Here is a 22,278-nt window from a genome sequence, read left to right as displayed (position 1 = left end):
GTCATTGAAGGATTTTGTTTTAAATTGTGCCTGGCTTTGTTTTCAGATGCCTCTGAATTCCACTCTGTGTTGAGTCACAGCTGTGAAAAGAGAAATCTACTTCTTTAATTCAAAGGGTCAGCAGTTTAAAAGCACTAAAGCCCGGTGGGGAATAGCTTAAGATAGTTAATCATGATGATCCCAAGAGATTTCGTAAACTTGCATAGGGCTCGTCTGAGATAAAGAGTCCTGGATATCTTCAAGTTTTGGTTTCTTTGCAAAGTGCCTATTTTACCAGGGAATGGGATCCTCTATAGAACAAGCACCTGTGGTGGATGTTTTCCACCTGCTCATCTGTGGCTATGGAAACACAACTCAATCTTCACTACATCCCCTTTCTAGCTAAGCTGGCATGGACGCCAAATCCTTTCTAGTCATTTTTCTCCCCACACCCTTAACAAGCATTTAGAGTACTAACTACAGTGGCCTCCCCTTCTTGATCCATCTGGCAGATAACAGACTGACAGGAAAGAGTTGCTGATGTGAACAGGAAAAAAAAATCAGGCTGGAATACGTAGTTGATTTTCTCTTTTTTTTTGGTTTTGTCTGGGTGTCACCAGTCCATCCAGTGTTATTTCTCAATCAGCTTCTTCTTGTTCCAGAGAGAATATAACAATAAATCCCCTTCTTATTTGTTCAGGGCAGTCAAAAGCATTATCTCAAATACAGTGTCAATGATTGTGACACTTGATTATGGTGGATAATTCTCATGTGATAGGCAAGACAAGATTGGCTGTACAATATCTGGCACTCCTGGATTAAATTATACTGCTAATATGGTTTCTATACCCATTCTGTGTGCATACTTTACTCATCTTGTGCACATTTTGGATTAGTACACTCTTTGCTAGGTGAAGAATTGGCTGAAGGTCTGGGCCCAGAGAGTGCTGACAAATTGAGTTAAATCCAACAGTCATGAGTGGTGTTTGCCAGGGATTGGTGCTGGGGCCTGTTGTCTTCAATATCTTTATTGATGACCTGAATGAGAGCATTGAGCGCACCCTCAGTAAGTTTGCAAATGGCACCATGTTGGGAGGAAGTGTCAATCTCTCTGGAAGTGGGAAGGCACTACAGAGCTGGACAAGCTGGATTATTGGGCTGAACCCAATGGGAGGAAGTTCAGCAAGACCAGGTGCCAGGGAGTGGCCACAACCCCAGGTAACACTACAGGCTTGGGTCAGAGTGGCTGGAAGACTGCGTAGAGGAAACAGACCTGGATATAATGGTCAGTGCTCAGCTAAACATGAGCTAGCAGTGTGTCCAGGTGGCCAAGAAGACCAATGGCATCGTGGCTTGCATCAGAAACAGTGTTGCAAGCAGGAGCATGGAAGTGATCATCCCCATGTACTCAGCACTGGTGAGTACTCACCTTGAGTACTGTGTTCAGTTTTGGGCCCCTCACTAGAGGAAAGACATCAAGGCCCTGGAGCATGTGTAGAGAAGGGCAACAAAGCTGTGAGGGGTCTGGAGCACAAGTCTTATGAGGAACTGCTGAGGGAACTGTGGTGGTTTAGTCTGGGGAGGAGAGGGCTCAGGGAAGATCTAATTGCTCTCTACAGCTGCCTAAAAGGAGGCTGTGACAAGGTGGGGATTGGGCTCTTCTCCCATGTAACTAGCAATAGGATGAGAGAGAATGTCCTCAAGTTGCGCCAGAGGGGACTTAGTGGTTGTACTGAGGGACATGGTTTAGTGAGAAGTATTGGTGACACAAAGATGTTTGGGCTGGAGTATATTAGATCTTTCAGGTCTTTTTCCACTTCGGTGATTTACACCCTATCTGTTTTCATATGAATTTTTTGGTTTTGACACCTCCCCTATAAACAACTGGTTAGCTTTCTAAAAAGCATTGCTGTTTTTCAGTTAAGTATTGATTAATCTATGCTGTCTGTGTCCTCACTTTATCCTCATGAGACAAAGGAAAGTTATGGTTTTAAACCAAAGTGGAAATAGTTCAGTGTTGAATGGAGGTGGTGATGCCTGAATTCTTGTTTTCTTTCTTTGTATGGCTGCTTCAGATTCCAGGAACTGTTGTGCTAAAACACTTCACAAAGCAGCTTAAAAATAGACCACTAAAACAACTCTCTTGAACCAAGTATAAATTGACTTCTGCTGCAATACAAGCAGAAACTTCTCTGAGGCTCTGGTAGCAGTATGTTCTAACCCTTGAAAATAGTCAAGTTAGTTAGCAGGGAATATCTAGGGTTGTTAAATCTTTGATAATGATGTCAGGACTCACTCTGGGTGTGTCTTCATTCTTACCCAGCTCTGTGAAATTCTTGTTTGTAGAAAACGAAAGTGTGATTGCTTGTTATTTTCTGCAGTTTGCACAAGGGCTTAAATCAAGAATGAAACACTGGAAGTGGTCACTGATGTCACACAGGAATTTCAGCCAGCAGTCTGTAGTCTCTGGTGAGAAGGGTGGCCGGGTGACTAAGGCACTGCCTGGATGTCTGAGGGGATGTGGTACTTGTACTAACTGCCAGTGTGACCTTCTGCAAGTGATGTCATCTCCTATCATACCATTAAAGAAAAATCAATTATCTCATAATGGCGAGGATAGAGGAGAGACAATAGAGACATTAAAGCTTTTAAACTACTCAGGTGCTGTGTTGATGAGCACTCAGGGGAGACACATCAAGAGGAATAGGTCTACATTAAATTAGGACACAATTAATTGTGTAAGCTTGCAAATGGGATGTGTAATAGCATCTCTGCTGCCTCTCTGTCACATAATTTCCAAACGTAAATGAAATAAAACATTTAAAAGTTAAAAAAAAAAAAAAGCAAGAAAGCAAATATATTCAGCCTACCAATATAATAACTAGATTAATGTGCCAACACAGACTGCTGCACAGCCATGTACACGTTCAGCTGAATATTGTTTTACACATTGGCTGCACAAAGTGTTGATACAAAATTAGTTGGACAAGCAACATAAAAAAGATTCCTCCAAAAGAGTTCAAGTATATGACCATGAATTATTAAATCAAAATCTGTTGGAAATGTAAATTAAAATCCTTCCGGCATGTCTCTCTCTGTACTGCAGTTTATATGTAAAGCCCAGCAAACTATGCTGTACAAAGTTCACTGACAGTGCATCAAGTAATGAGGCCATATGTTGATGGAAGGAATTGCATGAAAATATGCCATTGGAAAACATATTTGATCAAAGGCCAGCTGTCACATGAAATGCACTTTTTTTTTTTTTTTTTTTTAACTATTGGTAAACTTTAATAACCTGAATTCTTTTCAAAACTACCAGATTAGACAGCTGACAATGACCTAAGTAATACTGGTGGCTAATGAATTCCTATCAGAATTCAGTAAAAACAATTCTGAAAATGGATAACTGCACTGAGGCAAACACAGTTACGTATCTTTAATATTTGTAACATTCTAGTTATCTCTAAGACTCCTATGGACTACTTTTAGATGCAGCTGGGATGTCTGTGACTGCCTACAAACATTTAAGCAAAATTCCAACAATAATTGGCAGTAAATTTCTGCTTACATCAGATAAATCTAGTGACAATTTTAGCACAGTATTTCCTGTGATATGAAATAAACATTATAAATTCATATTTTTAATGTGTTTTTTTTTATTACTTTAAACTTTTTTGTTTTTGTTTTTTGTGTGGGTTCTGTGGGGTTGTGATTGCATGAATCTGCTAAGTGTCTGCAGGCAGAGCAAGCAATATACGGTTGTATAACATACAGCTAATGGAGCCATGTAAAAGCTGGAGCTGGCTTTAGATTTGAAGTGCTTGAATCAAGGACAGAAAAGCCCTACATACTTACATCTATATATATCCATGTAATCAGCCCATGGGCTATACCGTTCCAGAGAATGAACTGTTTGCTACTGTATGACACCTAGAATTGAGGCTGAATTTGTTTCATAAGAAGTTTCACTAGTGTGCTTTGTTATCTTCCTGTCAATCTGGGCTTTTCACAAGCATGCAAAATATATGGTAGGGCAAGTTCCCATGCAAGTAAATGATTTGTAAAATAACCCATTGCCCCTAATTACTGATGACTCCCAGAATACCAGCAAGCCCAGACCTCCAGCAACTGAACCGTCACTGCTGGAGGATTCCTGCTCCACCCCTGCAGACATTGGCAGGTCTCCTATGAAAGGAGGTACAGAGACAGTTTTTCCATAGGAAAACACTCTAAGAAGGATTTCTGGAGGTGAAAAAGAGACTGTAATCCTTTCCTTTGAGTTGGCTATTTTAGATATATGCTTCTTCCAGCAAAATAATGGTAGTTGCAGGTCAGTGGTTTAGCTGGCTTGACATTGCTGCCTGGGGTTAATTCAGGTTTTCACAGTACAAATGCAATCTGTTAGTGTTTAAATGTCCAGGCGGGTCTCCCTGAAATGAGCATTGCTTTTCTCTGATGGACACTGTGACACTTTTCTGGCTTTTCAGTATTTTCTCAGTAGCAAGCCAAGGCTGTTCCACAGGCAAAGCTTTCTGTGTGCCCACTCTCCCTGTCTACTTCATTCAGAGCCAATCCACCCCAAGTGCTGTAGGTGGTGACAGACATTTTAGAGGAAAATTCTCTGGGCTTCTTCAAAAACCTGCAAACATCACGGTACTTGGCAGGATGTGGCTTCCATCTAGTCTACCTTTTTGTTAAATGTCTCAAGGAATTTTTGTCGTACTGCCTTTTCCTGTTCTTGGATACCCAAATTATAAAACCCATTGTAGAACTGTTTTTCATGGTGTGAGAGGTTTTTTGATCTGCTGGGGAAGCATGCTGCACTTAAAATAATGCATCACTGAGGTTTGGTGAAGGATTCCTTTTGATTCTTATGTGTGTTGTTAAATTGTGCTTTACATTGCTTTCCTCTTTGGCTTGTGTTTTTCTTTTTTTTAATAATGATATGTGTAGGGTGTTCTCTCAAAAAAAGAGCCCATGGGAAGCTATTATGATAGGCATCATATCTGAAGCCACAGCTCTTTTCACACACACACACACAAAAAAGAAAAGAAATAGAAAATAAAGCATCTGAGGTGTAAATGCAGCTATCAGCTACCATTAGAGTGAATACCATGTATGGAGGCTTTACTTCCACACCCTTCTGGACACTTTGTTCTAATCTGCCTGTCTCCTCATTGCAATACTGCAGTATTATTATCAGATGACAAGTTGCTGTCCATCCCATTCCCTTTACTAGATAATGGAGTAAAACGTAAAACAATTGATCTGATTTTTTTTTTTTTTTTTTTCAAGGAGACACAATATACAAAGAATTAGGGTTAGAGAGTAGCATTTGTTTTATTATCAATTCATTACTTGTCCAGAAGGCACAATGCCTGAGATAATACTTCTCAGAATCACTGTTTTAAATGATATATAGCATATCTATGTGCATTGCTATGTATCAGTCTCATTCTGAAAGGATTACTTCTGTAAGCCTACGTGAAATCTTTGGGTGTAATCATGACCCCACTGACATTGACCTGCAAAGTATTCCCATATTTTCTGAGGATAAAGTGCTCATTTCCTATACATATAATTTTAAGTGCCCTGTAGTAAAGTTCAGGGTCAGAGGAGCCCTTCGAAGCAGAGTGAAACAAACCATTCTATTAAGGTTACCCATTCTTAGCAGTTTTTATCTCCTAAGAGCCTACACGCCTTTTGTAAATGCTTCCATCAGCAGACTAGCTTCACTTAGCCCTATATTCAGAAAAATGAAGAAAAACAAAAAAATATATAATGATTGCCTTCAATCTTTGTCACTTTTTCAGTTTCCATTTTTAATCTAGCTTCAGATTATTTCTATCTTAATAAATTAAAATTTTAACATAACCCTCAGACCTATTTTGCACCATTGGAGAAATGTATGTATTGTCATGGTTTTGAGCAATTAGAATAGTTTTTGATTTTTTTTTTTTTTTTTTGGTCACCTCTTCATTCCTTCACTTTCATCCTCCTTGTTTCTCAGTCCCTTAATGATATTTAGCATTACTAGGCACTTGTTGTGTGGGAATGAGAGCAGTGATTTTTCTTGTTTTCTGAGTTACTGGTGTTGAATGGATAGGGTATAAATCCTGTAAGGAGCTCAGTAAAGATAAAGCCTGTAAAGATTTGTAAAACTCATTATGATCTGGATTGTGGAGTTGGACTAGATGATCTCAGAGTCTTTTCCAACCTTAACTGTTATATGATTCTGTGGTCATTACGATTCACTGGATCTTTAACAATATTAAGGTCTACTTTATGACAAAACCTTATCTAAACCAGGTATACTAAAAACCGTGATTAAAAAAAAATAAAAATAAAAATAAAAGTCACCCACTGTAGGCTAGTTTTTGATTGTACAAGTGTCTTTTTATTCAGGAATTACTGCTATTTTCAGGAAGTGATGTGATTTCGATCATTTTTTTGTAAAAAGTATTTTTCTAAATCCTGGAAGAGAACATTCACTGCACTATAAGCTGCACAAAAGCTACTTAATAAATGAGAAAATAGTGATGAATAAAGCTGTTTACCAGTTCTTGGATGGAGTTAGCTTTAAGCTGACTTTTCACAATGAAGAGAAAAGCCTCTTCTGCCAAATAATATATCAACAGACAGTCTATCTTAAATGTGCAAGAGCAAAGTTACATTGTGTTCTGGATCAATGTCATCTTTGTTATTTGAAAAGCAAGTTCAGGATTTTCAGTCAGTCTGGAGATGTACTTTTTGTCTCTTTTATTTAGTGAATTATTAATCTGACTCATGTATGTTTGTAGTTTTCTGCCTTACTAACAGAGAATGCTCAATATCAAGCCCGTAATTATAGTACAGTTTTGAAGTACATGGTACATAGCCATACTAATATTCTTCCTGCAAACATGCAATAGCTTACAGGTAAGATATATGCAAGAAAATTCATAGGAAAGAACTTTATATATTTGTAGTTAAAATTTGTAGTCAAATATGCATTCATGCGAACAGATAATATATCTTTCAATGCATTTGAATTGCAGATGAATTCTTTTTGTTTCTTTTTGCAGCTAATAAGCTTTAAATCCTTTAAAGCAATATGTCTAGCAGTGCACTCACGCTATGTGGTTAATGGTGACAAGGAACATCTTTCATTCTCTTCTCACTCCATAAAGAAATAAAATGCAAAAAATCTTGGACAAGGATAGCTGAAGAGAAGAAGAAAAAGCATGAGTATCAAGGGTTATACGTGAGTCACTCCAGAAGTAATGCCTTCTATTTATGTCAATGGAAATTACAGCAGATACAAAGAGCACAATAGCAGTATTTGATAGTTTGGGCAAATTCTCAGCTACAAAACACTATTTTTCAACACAGTCATCATCATTAGCTATGCATTTTTGCCAGCTACGAACAACAGCCCTCCTGTTGCACCTATAAAACTCAGCACCAGCAGAGATGACCTACTATTGCTGTTGCTGCTGCTGAAATGCACCACCCACTGCCTCACTGTGTTCACATTCATTGTTTGGTCTTCATAAACATTTAGCAAGTGGTGATAAATTGCAAGTGCAATTTTTTTCTGCATAGAGGGATTTAGTGACACACCTTTTCTTCATACATACTGCCTCTTTGCTGCCATGTGTCACACAGCAATACAAGGTAACAGAATTTTGTCAGAAAGGTTCAAGCTCTGCTGCCATACCACCAATATCCACTTCTGACATTGTGCATCCACATAATAAAATAGGAGGCATTACTTTGGGAGCAGCCTTTGGAATTTACATATTCAAATTAAATCACCTTCGTGACTTACTCAGCCTAATTTTAAATCGATAGTGATTATCAGATGTATTTCTATTCTATTATTACTTTTTATAAACAACATGAGCCAACTCAAAGACTGGTCTAAATTTTCAGTGGTTATTTGCAATTTTTAATGTTGCTCTTAGATTCAGCATACAATTTGACTAATTGTATTTGCTGCAGGCTGTTTTCATCATTCTCTTCAGTGGAGTACAAAATGCCAAATTTTAAAATGGCCATGGAAAACTAGCATGAGAAACAGGTTTTAAATAATCCTCCAGTCCAGGAGAGGTTTTTGTTGCAGAATTCAACTGGGTTACAAAAACTACTGCTAAAAAAAGATCTGTATTTGAGGATAGGTCACAATCCTTTCAGTTCTAGATTTCATGATGCCATGGGAGGTCAAACATCTTCCCAGTATTTGTGAATACAAGATTTTGCATTCAGATAGGTTTAGCTGAACAAATGAAAAAAAACCTCCCATGAATGCAAAGCTTCCTACTGGTTGTGTATTGGAGAAGTCTGAAGAGCTCTGTTTATTGTAACAAAGAGCCTGGAATAAATTATGTTTAGTAAATTGGCTCCAGGTTTTCCTCTTTCAGACAGTAGCTTCAGAGCAATCTGTTTTATAGGCTCCACTAAATCTGACCAATTGCAAGGAGGTGACACCTCATTTCGCAGACGTGACATCACATGTGCCAGTTACGTCCAGCTGCCTCTCTCTGGCAAAGATGGCAGGACACCAGCAAATCCACATTTTGTCTTTTTGGCAGTTTTCACCCATGCTTGATGTGAATTAATGGGTTCCACAGGGAGGTCTAGGAAGGATGGAGCCTGGCCCTTGGCCCTCTTCAACCAGGCACCTCCCAGTCCTGCATGGGGCAAATAATAGCTCCTTTCTTCTGGTGGAAATACCCCAGTCCCACAAAATGTGTACATAGCTTCCTTCCTTAGCTGGTCTTGCAGGTGATAATTAACACAGTGGAGAAATTTCCTAGCTGAAGCCAAGGTGGGAAAGCAGCTTCGGCTTCAGACTTTTTCTCTGAGTTCATTTGCCTTATTTATGTTGGGTCTGATCGTTTTGAGGAAGTTTTGCAGCATGTTGATGCCTAACAGAAATATTTAACTAAAGGAAACAATTTTTCGTCCTTGGACAAAACTCCTACTTGAGCAGAGGAAAAGAAGGAAGTTAGATTAGCTTTTAGGTTTTGTATTTTATTTCTGTTCTTGGGCCTGATTATTTTGGAGCAGCATGACCACACCTCCTTTGAGCTCAGGGCACTGATTGACATTACATATGTTACAGAGAGGAAGGGTACTTCCTGAAGATTAGTGGCCAGTTAGTTGTTCTGAAGTTCATTAACCTGAGCTAGTCATTAGACTGTTGGAAGGATTCTGTGTGGAAGCTGGAATTGTATTAGAAGATCATCATAAACTAAAAATATATGTGACAATCTGGATGGATTGCTGTGAGTCTAGAAGATGGTTGGCTCAAGCTCACAGAGCAGCTGCCTTCAGTGTAAACTAAACGCCATGTGTCAGGAATTAAAGCAAATGTTTCTTCACAGACACTGTTCAACTAAAAAGGGGGGAAAAAAAAAAAAGAAAAAGAAAAAAAAAGATTTCCATTAGCAGAACACTGAATGAAAAAGTGAATTTCCCTATGACCAAAAGGCCAAATGCAGTCTCCAACCAAACAGTACAGTGTGTTTGGTCAACAACTTTTTTTCTACCAATGGCTTTTTTTTTTTTACTTCATTGTATTTCACCTTGAAAAGATGAGCCCCAAATTCTCTGGTGTGACTCCTGTTGGCTGTGACCCAAACCCCCAAGCCACAATATCTCAGCATACCTGCAGTGAGATTGACTCCCTGTTAATTGCTTATTTTTGAAGTGTGGTTTGTCTCTGTCATCCTGCAGAAGATGAATAGGACTGGTGTGTCTCATCTTAATATGATCCTTTCCCTTTCTCCTCTCCTTCTTTTCCCCCTTTTCACCATATGACCCAGCAAGAGTTAATGTTAGTTTTAGTCCCACCACAAACAAGTGTACCAGCATGGAAGAAGTAAGGGCTGTCATCTTTCAGGATCCTGTAGTCTAGTAAAAAAGAATAGAAAGATAGAAAACAAAGACATTTCAAATTTGTTTTGCTTTCTTTTTGTGTCATCTCACGAATGTGTGGTGGCACTTGGCCAAAAGTATTGCATTCAGACACAGAATATAAATGTTGAGGAAGGGATTGAGAAGAAAGAGGCTTAATGTTCTTCGTAGGAAGGACGCTACAGGCGTTTTTCAACTCTGTTCCCTTTTCTCTTTCCCCATCACAGCCTTCCTGTACACTCCCTTGTCCTTTAGCATTGGCAGAAGTGCTGGAAGCTCAGAAAGCCACAGCTTCATTTGTGAAAGGTTTCCCTAGGCAAAGAGAACTAAAGATGTCTTCTTTCCAGTCCCTTTGTGCAAGGAAGGTAGTACTACCTGCTACCTCATAAGGTACTGAATTGATTCTGGATTCCTCTGCAGCATGCAGAAGGGGCTCTGCAGCTAGATGAAGTGCAAGACATTTGGGGTTACTTGGGGTGGCTGAGCTGTGCTGGGTCCCTCATGGGCTCACAAGGAGTCTTTCCACTTATTTTTGTGCAAAAGGCTTTGGTACCTTTCAGAATATAATTCTGATGAAAAATCATGAGCCATTAATCTTGTTACTAGCCATGACATTCCCTTATACTTTGATTTACAGCATCACTCAAACTTGTCATTTCCCTGGATGTCTTCCTCTGACTTCTGATATTGCACTTGCAGGAGGAGGAATCTGCCCTGACAAATATTTTCGTGTTCTGACCTCTATGATTTATTAACCATCAACTTCTGCCTTGAGAAATCAAGATGTCATTTCCTTAGTAATTCCTTAGGAAAAAAAAAGATTTACTGGGCAAAAGGGATCCTTCAAAATCAGGTACCAAACAAGACTCGACTCCAGGAAAACTGTTGCTGCTTTCTGTGCAGCTACTGAGGTGGCTGTGTGACCTGTAGGAAATAAGTTTGTTACAGTTTTATGGTTGCAGTCTTGTCTAGGGAAAATAAGGACAGTGATAATTGCTTTCTTTTGTAAAACACTTTAAGATTTATGGAATATGAATGACTGTTATTAAGTGAAAAGTGTTGCAAAGCTGGCTTAGTTGCGCCCTGTATTAACACAGTCCCATATCAGCCTATTGACCTCAGCATGAACTACTCATTAAAGTTTATAGGACATTTTGTGGGTGAATTGAGGCAGTTATTCTGCTGAAAATATTGTACTGAAAAGGACGTTTAAGTCCATCAGCAGTGCTGACTTTTTTCTCTTTTCAAACTTTATTTGGAAAAAACACTGCAATTTTCTTAGTTTATTTATGAAAATTTATGATGGATATCTCCTTACTGTTAACTCAGATTTTTATCTCTTGGTATCTGTGATCCAGCAACTTATTCTAGCCATAGGATAAACATATAATAGCTTTTATACTGAGATAAAGAATGAGGTGTAAAACAGCATGATATCAAATGGAGCTGTATAAACTAATGAGATGCACAATCGTATTTGAATGGCAAATATTCTTTCATTGACACTGAATTAATTTTTTGTTTAGACTGCAGCTATGTTAGACATTGTTCTTTGAAAATCTTACATATTTTCCCGACCTTCAAGTAAATGTGGTATTAAAGAAACTGATTTTGATTTATACTAGAGAAAAATAAAACAATAAACTTCTGTAGCAAATGTGCTAAATGAGTTACTTAAGCTGGTTGGGTCTGGCTTATTTTCAGAAATATTATTTATATGATAATGAAAAAGATCTACAGATGTTTTATTTTTGCTTCCAGATTAAACTTGGATTGTTTGAAGAGTGCGGAGATATTTCACGGTAGTGCAAAAAGTGCATAAGAAGAGAGCAAAATGAGAGCTTCCCAAGTACCGAATGCCTGCAGTCTGTTATCTTTAGCAATGCTGTTCCTTCCCGTCACTGGAACGTCAAAACAAAATATCCCAAGACTCAAACTTTCCTATAAAGGTAAACTTTTCAGCATTTTTTTTCTGATTCTGCAACTTTTCTTTTTATGTGATGTTGCCAGCAGTTCATTACTGTTACTAAGTAGGCAAATGAAACACATTTGTCACAGTTTCCAGAAACACATGGCAAAAACCTTGAGTATGGATGAATTTTACCCATTTCAGTTTTCTCCTAAAGGTTATTCATATACTGTACATAAGTTATGGGAGAGTCATTGTCTAAGCATAGACTTCTAGTGCTACTTGAAACAAGATGAGACCCACTGGTGTCCCACAAGGGGATGAGATGGGATTTGGGGAACATCAACACTTTTCTAGAGCATCAGGGAAAGTACCTCAAGTGTTCCAAGTGGCACCTAACTTGTAATCATTTTTTCTCTATTCTTCAATTGGTATGTGAAACTCATTAAGTGCTTTCTTTTAACCTTATTGTATCACAATGCTTGCTTTTCTGGGAATTTCTTAATCTTATCTATGCTGCTTGATGAGAATGTTGAGAAAATTGGGGGGTTTAAACACACATTTAAAGAAAATTCCTTTATGGTCATATTCTTACAGAAAGGAGATTTCTTGTTGCTTTGATTGCATAGTACATTTCCACAGCTTTCAAAAGGCATGGAGATTTATCACTTTTTTTACTGATCTTCTTTAGCTAATGCAAATGCTCTCCAGATAGTCATTTTTTCAGCTATGTCAGCACCCTGACCTTGTGGGAGCTCATTCTGTTCTCAGTTTTTCTAACATAGGTCTTTGTGTGCATTGTGGTATCACATTTGGGATGGTCTGACTGTACAGGAGGCTGTAAAGCCTTCATCGGTGGTTATGATATGCTTATCATGAGCTCTAATACTCTCAAGAATTTATTGAGTAAGCATAATGAAACACTAGCTTCTCTTTTGTTAGATGTGTATACCACTATGTATAGAATTACATTGGGTATATCTGTGTTTGAATGTTTTTTTTTGAAAGAGAGACAGTGGAATAGAGATCAAGAGATCTTGACAACATTTTATAAATTCAGGAAACAGTTACACTCACTTAAGCCAATGAATACAGAAACTGAAAGACCTGACATGAGTTATGAATGTTAGCAGTAAAAAAAAAAAGAACCCTAACATATAGCCAGACTTTTCACAGCTAGGCCTTTTTGAGATAATTCCCAATAGCAGCATATACCATATGGTGATGGCATTTATTGTGGATTTGACACTCATGATTAGTGAATTCCTCTTGACTTCAAAAGCAGATAGCCTTTGGCAAAATCCTGATGGATGCATTTGACAGGTAAGAAGAGTGGGAAAGAAAAATTATTGAGTTCAACGCAGGGGAAAAAATTAAAAAAATACAACCTAAAATCTTAGTTTAAAATAGTGGCAGAGACCTGCTGGGAGTGGCTGTGAAAATGCCTGAGCTCGTTCAAAAAGACAAAGAATAGATGATTGATATTTAGGCCCTGACCCAAACTTTTATTAGCAACTTTATAAACCTTTCAGTTTGGCTTGAGGGTTACAGTTTGCTATCCAAACTTATCCACCTATATCCCTGTAGGGGGAAAAAAACCAACAGATATAAACCGGCACATAAATCTTGATTTGAAAAGCTGCAGTGTAACTGAAAAGCCAAAGGAGAGAGAATTACCAGATTTTATCATTGCTTTTTCTAGGAGGGAGGGTGTATTTTTCTTTTTCCACAAGGAACTAGAAAAAAAGGTACTGTTTTTTTTTCACACTTGGAAGTGTTAAATTAAGAATGAGAGGAAGTCTTAAAGAGTCTTGTTTTATTCACTTGATATACTTCAGGATAATGTATGGATTAAAGAGAGAGAGAATAAGTAAAGGAAAACACAGAGTTGCTGCTCATTCTGAAGGAAAATATTAATCCACCCAGGAGAATTAAATGCATCATTCCTGGTTTTTTTTTGGAAGATATCAAGTTTTGTTTCCAGAAACACTGCATGTCTTTCTAAGCCATGGCATGAAGAGTTCAGTGCTGTGGCCGCCCACTTCAAAAGAAACATGGATCAGGCATATTTAATCTGAAGGTGATATTAGGTTGCTTATAAGTCTGTTCAAAGAACCACAATGCACCCAGGTGTCTCAGTTTTAAAGAATAATTCTGAAATTCTTCGTTTGTGCTTGTCAGTGGATGCATTGTAAGTAGTGTGGGTTTGTGTCATAACTAAATTAAAGTTTGGTTGATGACAGCTGTTTGTCAGATGTTCTGACTATTTAATATAGTTGTCAAAACTAAGCTCACTATTTTTTTTTTCCCCTAAGCATTCTCACCAAAATAATTCCAAGGTTTCTGAGAAGATGTAGGAGAAATTAGCTGTCTTGCCAATTCTTCTAAAATTGTTACTGCCAATTCTAAAATTGTTAGAGTCATGTCATTGACAAGTCCTAGCATCTCCATCCTTTGGTGTTTGAATGTCATGAGGAGGATGACACGAAGGGCTTTTCCATCCTTATGGAAAACTGATCAAACTTGGCCACATCAGGCAATGCTGAAGATCTAATCACACATTCGTGCTCATTATGCTGCTAAAACTATTGTCTTCCAAGAGAAAGTTTTATCCTCTTCTAAAGGCAATGTGTTTACAGGATGGCAAAGCTCTATCATCCCAGAATGGCCGAGTATTTACTAGGGATGGAAATAAGCAGGACTTTCCCCTGCAGTTGCTTCATCTCACAGCTGTAGCTACTGAAGAGGAGCAGAGCGCATTGCAGCTGAGAGCTAGGAAACTGCTCCTTCCCATGCCCTGACAGAAAAGGGAAGGAGGAGCATGCCAAGGGGTGAGTGCTGAGAATGAAGGGTGAGGGACAGGAAGAGAGGAAGACAAAGGATGAGCTGTATTAAAGTAACACGGAGGAAGAGAAAATTCAGTGAGAAGTTGGGGGCGGATAGAAGAAAAGGAAGAAGGAGAAGGGTGGAGTAGCTAAAAATGTTCCTAGAACCACAAAGGTGCTTCAGTAATCCTCTGTGTGTCACAAGACCTCTGTGTTCAGGTGGTAATTAAAATTTTAGAGCTTGTTGGCATGGCAGTTATGAGTTTTTGTCTTCTGAGAAGTACCTTAAGGTGTTGAAGCCTCTGCTGGGAAATTTAAGGTGCAGATATTTCAGTGAATCATGAGTGTCAATGACATGCTATATGGTGGATTTTCTTCATTCTTTGTGTCAGTTCTAAAATTACATGTTTAGAAAATCATACATCCATAAAACGATAAGCATGGACTAAAGTCAATTAAAATATCTTTTAATAGAGTTGCAAAATCAAGAGCATATTCTTAACTTGTGTTGATATAACACACTATGATGTTTAGTTACATTTCTCATCCTATATTCCTACTTTTTTTGATTCATTAGACCATAGTATTTCTTTTTATCTTTTCAGTTTAGACTGTAGCTATTAGAGACTGGTGTATGTTATTCTTACTCGGGAAATTATTACTGCTTTCATGATACTTCTAGGGTGATCTCAGTACGTAGACCTCAATTAATATTTCTCCTAGCTATTTTTCACAATGTTATGAGGTATTTTAATTATTATATCTGTAAAATTGCAACAAAGTAAACAAATTACTGATAGAGGACTACTACTAGGACCTGAATTTTTAGTAATACTCTATATTTTAATAGTGTTTGTATTACAGTATAGTTGCTGTCAAAGTAAAGGTATGTATTTATCATTTGTTCTGATGTACCTGGAGTTAACCTGTGACTATCATCCAAATTGCAGAACTCCTCAAACACAGAAGTGGATTTCAGTTTCCCTAAGCAGCACATACTTGCTGTCTACTACCTCATTTAACATCCTCATTTCAACAAGTGCAAAAAGTTGTAACATTATCATTCATAGAATGGCATCATTTCTGTTACTTAGGCTAGGAGGAGCCTGTGTCATAATTCATGCATATAAATACGTTGAGTTCATTTTGTATAGACAGTATATCTTTTGGTAATGGTCTTTGCCAATTCATTGTCAGATACTTGTACAAAGATTTTGTTACAAATGTATTTCTGGGTTTTACTTTTAGGAAGAATTGAAAACAGAAGAAAGCAAAACATTTTTTTCAACCACTTTCAGTTTTTGGTCTTCCTAAAATTTTCCAGTAGAAATGCAGACTCCTAGTTGCAAATTTAAATCTATGAGTTTGCTTTATTTCACTGTGGTTTTTTTTTTTTTTTTTTCATGGATCTTTTAACAGTAGACTGGATGCTGAAGGAATTTATATTACCAAAGTGTGCTCATTGCTTCCTTGGTTATGGGGTATGCCTCAGCCCAGATTTGTACGCTATCACCAATGACACATCCATAGTTATATCCATGAACACATATCATTTCTGTGCAGAAGAAATATGGCTGTGCAGCAGGAGCAAGCCACACTTGTTGTGACCAGTGCTGATTTGAGTGATCAGGGGACCAGAATCCTACGCTGTGACACAGCAAGCAGAAAAAGGCAAGACTAAACACAAACTTTAGATTTTGAAACAGAATTTACTTAACACTTAAAATAGTTATAGCAGTAATTTAAATCTATTACACAGGAGCATTATTCTGAGCTGACTTCTTCAAAATGAATGCGTTTAGATGCTGTCTCACCCCCACTACAGTTATGGCAAAGAGTTTGTCACATAAGTAAACTGGAGCAAGATTAAATATCCATGCCTTGCTTTTTTTTCGTCTTAACTAAGTGAACTAAGGACATGAAATTCTGCATTCTCTGTTTAAGGATGACAATGCTAAATCAACAGCCTCAGTGGAAATCAGCCACATTTAAGAAACGTTTAGCTTCATGCAGTGTTTCGTGTACATGTCTTTCTTCCCCCTAAGAATGGTACATTCTTATGACATGGTGAAAAAGAAAGCAGAGGATTACATTTTTGTGCCAGGAATTCTTTTCAAAATTTGACTGGATTAGTGCATTTCCTTAATTTTCTAAAAATGTTCTTTCGGACATATTACATTACAATGTCAAACATCCTGTTTTCTAAATTATTTTTGCTCTAACCGTACTTCATTTTAGAACTAACGGATTGCTTAACTATTGCATCAGAGCAGTTAGTTTGATCTGTTTCAGTAAAGTTGGCTTGTGTCCATGGCATGCATTGTTTAATTATACGTGTAAAATATAGTTCTAGTTGTATAGCTTTGAGATTCTCATTTAGACTGCTTGCAACAGTGTGGGTAATCCTGGTATCACAAAGCGGGTGTTGCACCGCTATGAATGTCTGGAACGTGGCAAAGTGATGATGTATAAAAAAGCCTAGAAATGAGCTTACGCTTCTACAGCTGTGCTTGCTTTACAGGAAGAGGAAGAAAGATCAGTAAAAACATGCTTTTGTGGTAATATCAGCTGTTGTAATTTTGAATACCCATGATGATCAAAGAAAATTAGCTCAGAGGAAGTGTTGTTTTTCTTGGATCATTTATTTTATTTGTTAATAAACTCATTTTTTTATTATTATTTATGGGGAAAAAATATCTGAGGTTCCTTTGTAGAGTAATTATCTGTATGTGAGAATTAAGATCCTACCATTAGGTGATTTTCAAGTCATGAAATAGAATTTTCCAGTTTGGTCTTAGTAATGCTTTCTGAAGGTGGTGTGCATTGACACTGCAAGTGTCCCTTGGGATGAAGGCAGATGGGTGTTGCTCTCCATTTGAGTAAGGAGTCTTGTATATACTGTAGACTAAGTATAAACTTAAGGGGGTTTATGATGTTTTAGTAACAGGAAAACCAGCAACTTTCTTACATTTTTTCCCTTTTTAAACAAGTGGACTTGGAGGTCAGATCCAACTATATGTTGCATTTTCTGTCATATAATTATCACATATATAATGTCCTGGAGAGAAGCCTCCAGTCAGTGACATCAACAGTTTACATAGCAGTTGAACTAAGAATAACCTTGGAGAACTGACCCGTATCAACCTCTTAACAGTGTAAACAGCCTGTAGCTCACAGCAGTTTTCTTTTTTCATGATCACAAAAGGCCCCAAATTGGATGAAAAAAGAACTGTGTTCGCAAAATACCAAACTGTTCTGCTGAATGTTCACTTGATTGAATCTCATAAGATGAGACAACAACAAAAGAATAAGCCTTTGGGAACAGTGATTGTTGTCTTGTAAAACGTAGGATGAGACAACACCAAAAATTGGTTCACAAGAAGAAAAATATGGGGAAGGTACATGATAAATGGCATCAACTTTGAAGAGGTTACTTTCAAAAATACTTCTCTAATTGCCCTTTTACTCAGGACAGTTGCAAAACTAATCCTGAGTAGTTCTGGAGATCCCAGCCTCGTTCTCTTTCTATGCAGTAATTTGAGGGCATGATCCTCTTGACGTCACTGTGTGTAGCGGTGTACATCTGTGGCTGCGGAGCAAGTTCTCAAGTCACATCCTATTTCCTTTTCCTCCCACCCCATTTCTTCTGCTCCATATATAGACATGTTCCTCAAACAAGGGCTGTTCTGAAGTAAGTCCTTTAGAGATAAATAAACACACAAAGAGACAGCAGAAAGAGATAGAGACAAAATTTCCTGTTTTGTACTGGAGCATCAACAGAGAAAGGATTGGATAGTTGTGGTTGAGAGAGGCATTTAGTAAAGCGTGTGAGTAACAAAGGTGCCTTTTCCAGGCTTTCTTCTTTGTGATCCAAATCCTGGCTGAGATGTACCGTAGAGTTTCATGACTAAAATATTACTGAAGATACCAAAGTTTTATGTTCAGTTTATCTGGCATCTTTGGGAAGACTACGTCATCCATACAACTTGGATTTATTTGAAAAAGATTTCTTTTTAAATATGTTACATAACAGCTGTCAATATGACATCCATTGGTGCTCCAAGGAGGAGAAATAACTGCAAATAATACAAATAAAAAAGGTAAACCTGCCTACATTCCAATATTAAGTGGCTTTTGCCTGTATACTAATAACTGAAAGAAGCAATTGGACAGTGCACACAGCCTGTGCAAACAGACATCCTTTGCCCTGTAATTTGTGGTTAGCATGGTCCTGTCTCGGTGTTGCCTAGGAAGCCTGTAAAACAGGTATTGGGTCTACCTGCATTTCTGTACATGAGACTCTGAATCTGATAGAGACTTCTAGGCAAAATTCCAGCATAAATAAGGGAATTAATGAAGAATTTCAGTGACCTCTTGTTTTAATGGTTTCATAAGAACTTAACTCCTGCCAGTATCAGGAAAAAGTAACTGATAATTGCATTTTGCTCTGCCATGATGGAGCATTATGCTAGTCCAAACTATTATCATGTGAACTGTTTTCATTTTCACTGCTGTAAATGGTCCTTTCATACTGCCAGTGCAAGACTATTTTAAAAATCTACCTCTACATTAGCTAATTGAATTACTATGCTACACTTGCTTTTTAATCAAATAAAATGCATCTGGAAAATTGGAAAAAAAAGCGAATGTTTTCCTAAATATTTTAAGTTTCCTGAAAATAATCATTTTCTACATTTAAACCACATTTGTTCTAAAGTGTGTCCATCCTGTGTAGTTACCGCAGATAATGACTATGTGGCTTAAAACAGTGCTTCCCAGCAACAATTGCATTTCTGTACTGCAATCCTACAGGAATTTAGAACAGGGCCATTATTTTTGCCTCGTGAGATCAACCGGATGTGATTATGGAAAAGCTGAAATATTAATGCTCTGACAAAATGTTCATTTTCCTCATTCAAAGCATGTGAAAAGAGAAACAAAAAATCTCTGGCTTGTGTCAGATAGGGAACCCCTCTGTGGGGACAGGAACTAACAGTTTCATGCGGGGAGAGCAAGCAGGAACCTCCAGAAGTGGGCTGCCAACAGAGGAAGTGTCTATTCCACTGGCAGGTAAATCTGCTCACAGAGGTCCCAGCCCTTCCCCCCCCTTCCTGAGCAGGCACATCCCACACCATTCCCATCAGCCCTTCCCAATACTGCTCACCAGTTCACACTAATCACCTCATTGACTGTATCAGCTCTGTGTCCTCATCCATCTGGATCTTTACCAACCCAGTCAAGAAACCAGAAGAGCTTTTTGAAGCTGTTGATGAGTAATTTTGCTTGTCCTCAGGGGACTGTAGAGAGGGCGTTGAAGGGCCATCAGCGCTTAAGAGATGTTACAGACCCTCAGACAGTGGTTTCATGGCAACTGAGCCAAAATAATGCTGTGCTGCTTTTGGAAGGAGGATGCCTCCCTCTCCACTCTATCTCCCCAAACACATACGTGCACTTCTCTCCGTTCTCATCCACTCCCAGATGCATGGACCTGCCCTTTCTCTTGCACCAGCACCAGCTCTCATCAGCTCCTTTGACAAGGATCTGCTAGTAGGTAGGACTTTATATCTTACTTGGCTTTACAGTCTGACCATCCAGCTTTTCAGGGCTCTGGTCCAATGCTTGGCTTTAGAAAAGAGCCCCCATGTCTTCTTGCTATATACTCAGGGCTAGATCCTCAACAGATAAAATTATTGCAGGTCCCAAAAGTTAAACCAAGGGTCTAGCTCTAAGTCCTGATGAGAGTGCGTGTGTCTGTGAAGCATGTAGAGGATGGGGGAAAGAGGGACGTAAAGCTGTTTAGTGCTTCTATAAACATCTGTGTTGGTCACAGGCACTAGCTACAACTGGCATATATAGTAGTAGTATGAAAATTGCAAATAGGTTTCAATGATAGTTACAATAGGCAAAAAATATGGATTTTTTTTCTTTTCTGTTAGCTCTTCTTTTAAATCTTAAAAACAGAGGCACTAATGAAGTAACAAACAGAGTAAGTAAACCTGATTGGCATTAGCTTGCCTTTGCACTGTCATTTCATCAGGAACAGCTCATGCTGCTCTATCTCTCTTAAGTCAGTTACTGTCAATATTAATATGTTTTCCAGTTGCATGCCATCTGACACTTTTACTACAGCTGAGTTATTCATGCCTCTGCAGTTCAGGTTCTCTCATCTTGGCTACTTTATTATTATTTATATTTTTTATATTATATTATTATTTTAATGTGAATATTACTCTCATTAGGAAGCTGATAACTATATTTGATGAAAAAATGTATTATTAGTATCTGTAACCTTCAATAAACCAATAGCTTTTGTACACAACAGATATAGTCCCAATGGAGCAAGTCTTGGCATCAGATGTGCAGCCTAAGAACACAGGTTTGAGCAAAAGGAATAGAGCTCCCCAACAGAGCTGTCAGCACCCATCTGTAGTGCCAGACCAGCTGAGCCAAATCCAGTCTTCATGGCTGATTATGGTTTTCACGAGCTGTAGTTTCAAAACCTGGGGAAAAAATCCACACTGCAATCTCATTTGCTAGATGCGTGAAACAAAATTCACTACTTTAATCTCTTCAGGATGGCATTTATTCTACAAAGCAAAAACTTAGCAAAGATTTGAACCCGCTTCAAGTTCCGCACAGCTGATATCAGGCAGTATGGGCAGGAGAAACAGCACAGCCTGCTGTTTTTTTTCATGAACCCACAGATATATGGGCTCTAAGAGTCTGCATGCATCGTCAGAGAAACTTGTTCTCAGAAGTTTCTCTGAAGATGAAGTACTGTGAAAATTGAAGTTGCAGGTGCTTCAAAATACTTTAGCCATTTCTGTGTCACTCTGAATTTTTATAACATGGCATGAGATGGCAAGCTGGTTGGAACAGTAAAACTGATTCACAACCAATGAGTGAGGCTTCTTTGGACAAGCGAGTTGAGGATTTTGAGATTATTTCCCCCTGAAGCATACCACTGATGTCCTACTTTCTGCATATTTGATTGGCAAGAGGCTTGGAAATGGTTAGCCACAGTAAAAACTGAAATTCTAATTAGAGTTGATGTGGGTAGCAGAAATTCAACTGAAGCTGTTTTTTCCTCAGGTTCAGTGAATTTATAGTTTATTTGTTACTCTGGCTCTAGTGAAGGGGTTTTTCACTATGCCTATAGGAATAGGTGAACCTATGGGCTGCTCCTTTAGCATAAACGAGAGGTTTTCTTTCAGCTGCTTGATGCTCAGGTTGCTGGAAAGTGATTTTAAAAGACAGGGCTAGCACTTGGTCTCTGGTCAAGTAAACAATTCCTTTTCTATGAGGTCAGGAAAAAAACAGGCCTCTGATTTCAATAGTAGTCTAAAACTATTCTGGTATATACAAGAAAAATATTGTAAGTTCTTGGAGAAAAATATTCTCTCACCACTGCGATGCTTTCAATAGGATTGAAAATAAGGTTGAAGTGGAAGAAGCAGATTTCTGTCATGTAACTCAGATTATTTACCCTTTATGCAAAGTACTGGCAGCCAGGATGAGGTTCTGTGTGAGAGAAAGGAAAAACAGTTAAGTGCAGCCCTTACAATTGAAACTGAGAAAACTGAGATGATGGGCTTGTTTTTTTTTTGTTTGTTTGTTTTTTTTTTTTTTTTTTTTTGCGTGGTGTGCATTTTCCTTAGAGAG

At 38.1% G+C, this 22,278-nt stretch overlaps 1 long non-coding RNA gene across 1 annotated transcript; it reads left to right on the top strand.

Annotated features, from left to right (window-relative positions):
- The first annotated feature begins 10,133 nt into the window (after positions 1-10,133).
- LOC122192275 lies at positions 10,134-11,833 on the top strand. Its single transcript, XR_006182575.1, has 3 exons — positions 10,134-10,272; positions 10,582-10,735; positions 11,644-11,833. It is a non-coding gene; the product is annotated as an uncharacterized LOC122192275 (long non-coding RNA).
- The last annotated feature ends 10,445 nt before the right edge of the window (positions 11,834-22,278 follow it).

The sequence above is a fragment of the Lagopus leucura genome, unplaced genomic scaffold, assembly GCF_019238085.1.
Source record: "Lagopus leucura isolate 7727_CA_CO unplaced genomic scaffold, USGS_WTPT01 49072-0_obj-0_obj, whole genome shotgun sequence".
NCBI classification, from domain to species: Eukaryota; Metazoa; Chordata; class Aves; order Galliformes; family Phasianidae; genus Lagopus; species Lagopus leucura.
The sequence above is the reverse complement of the archived record's forward strand: the minus strand, read 5'-3'. Positions and strand labels throughout refer to the sequence as shown.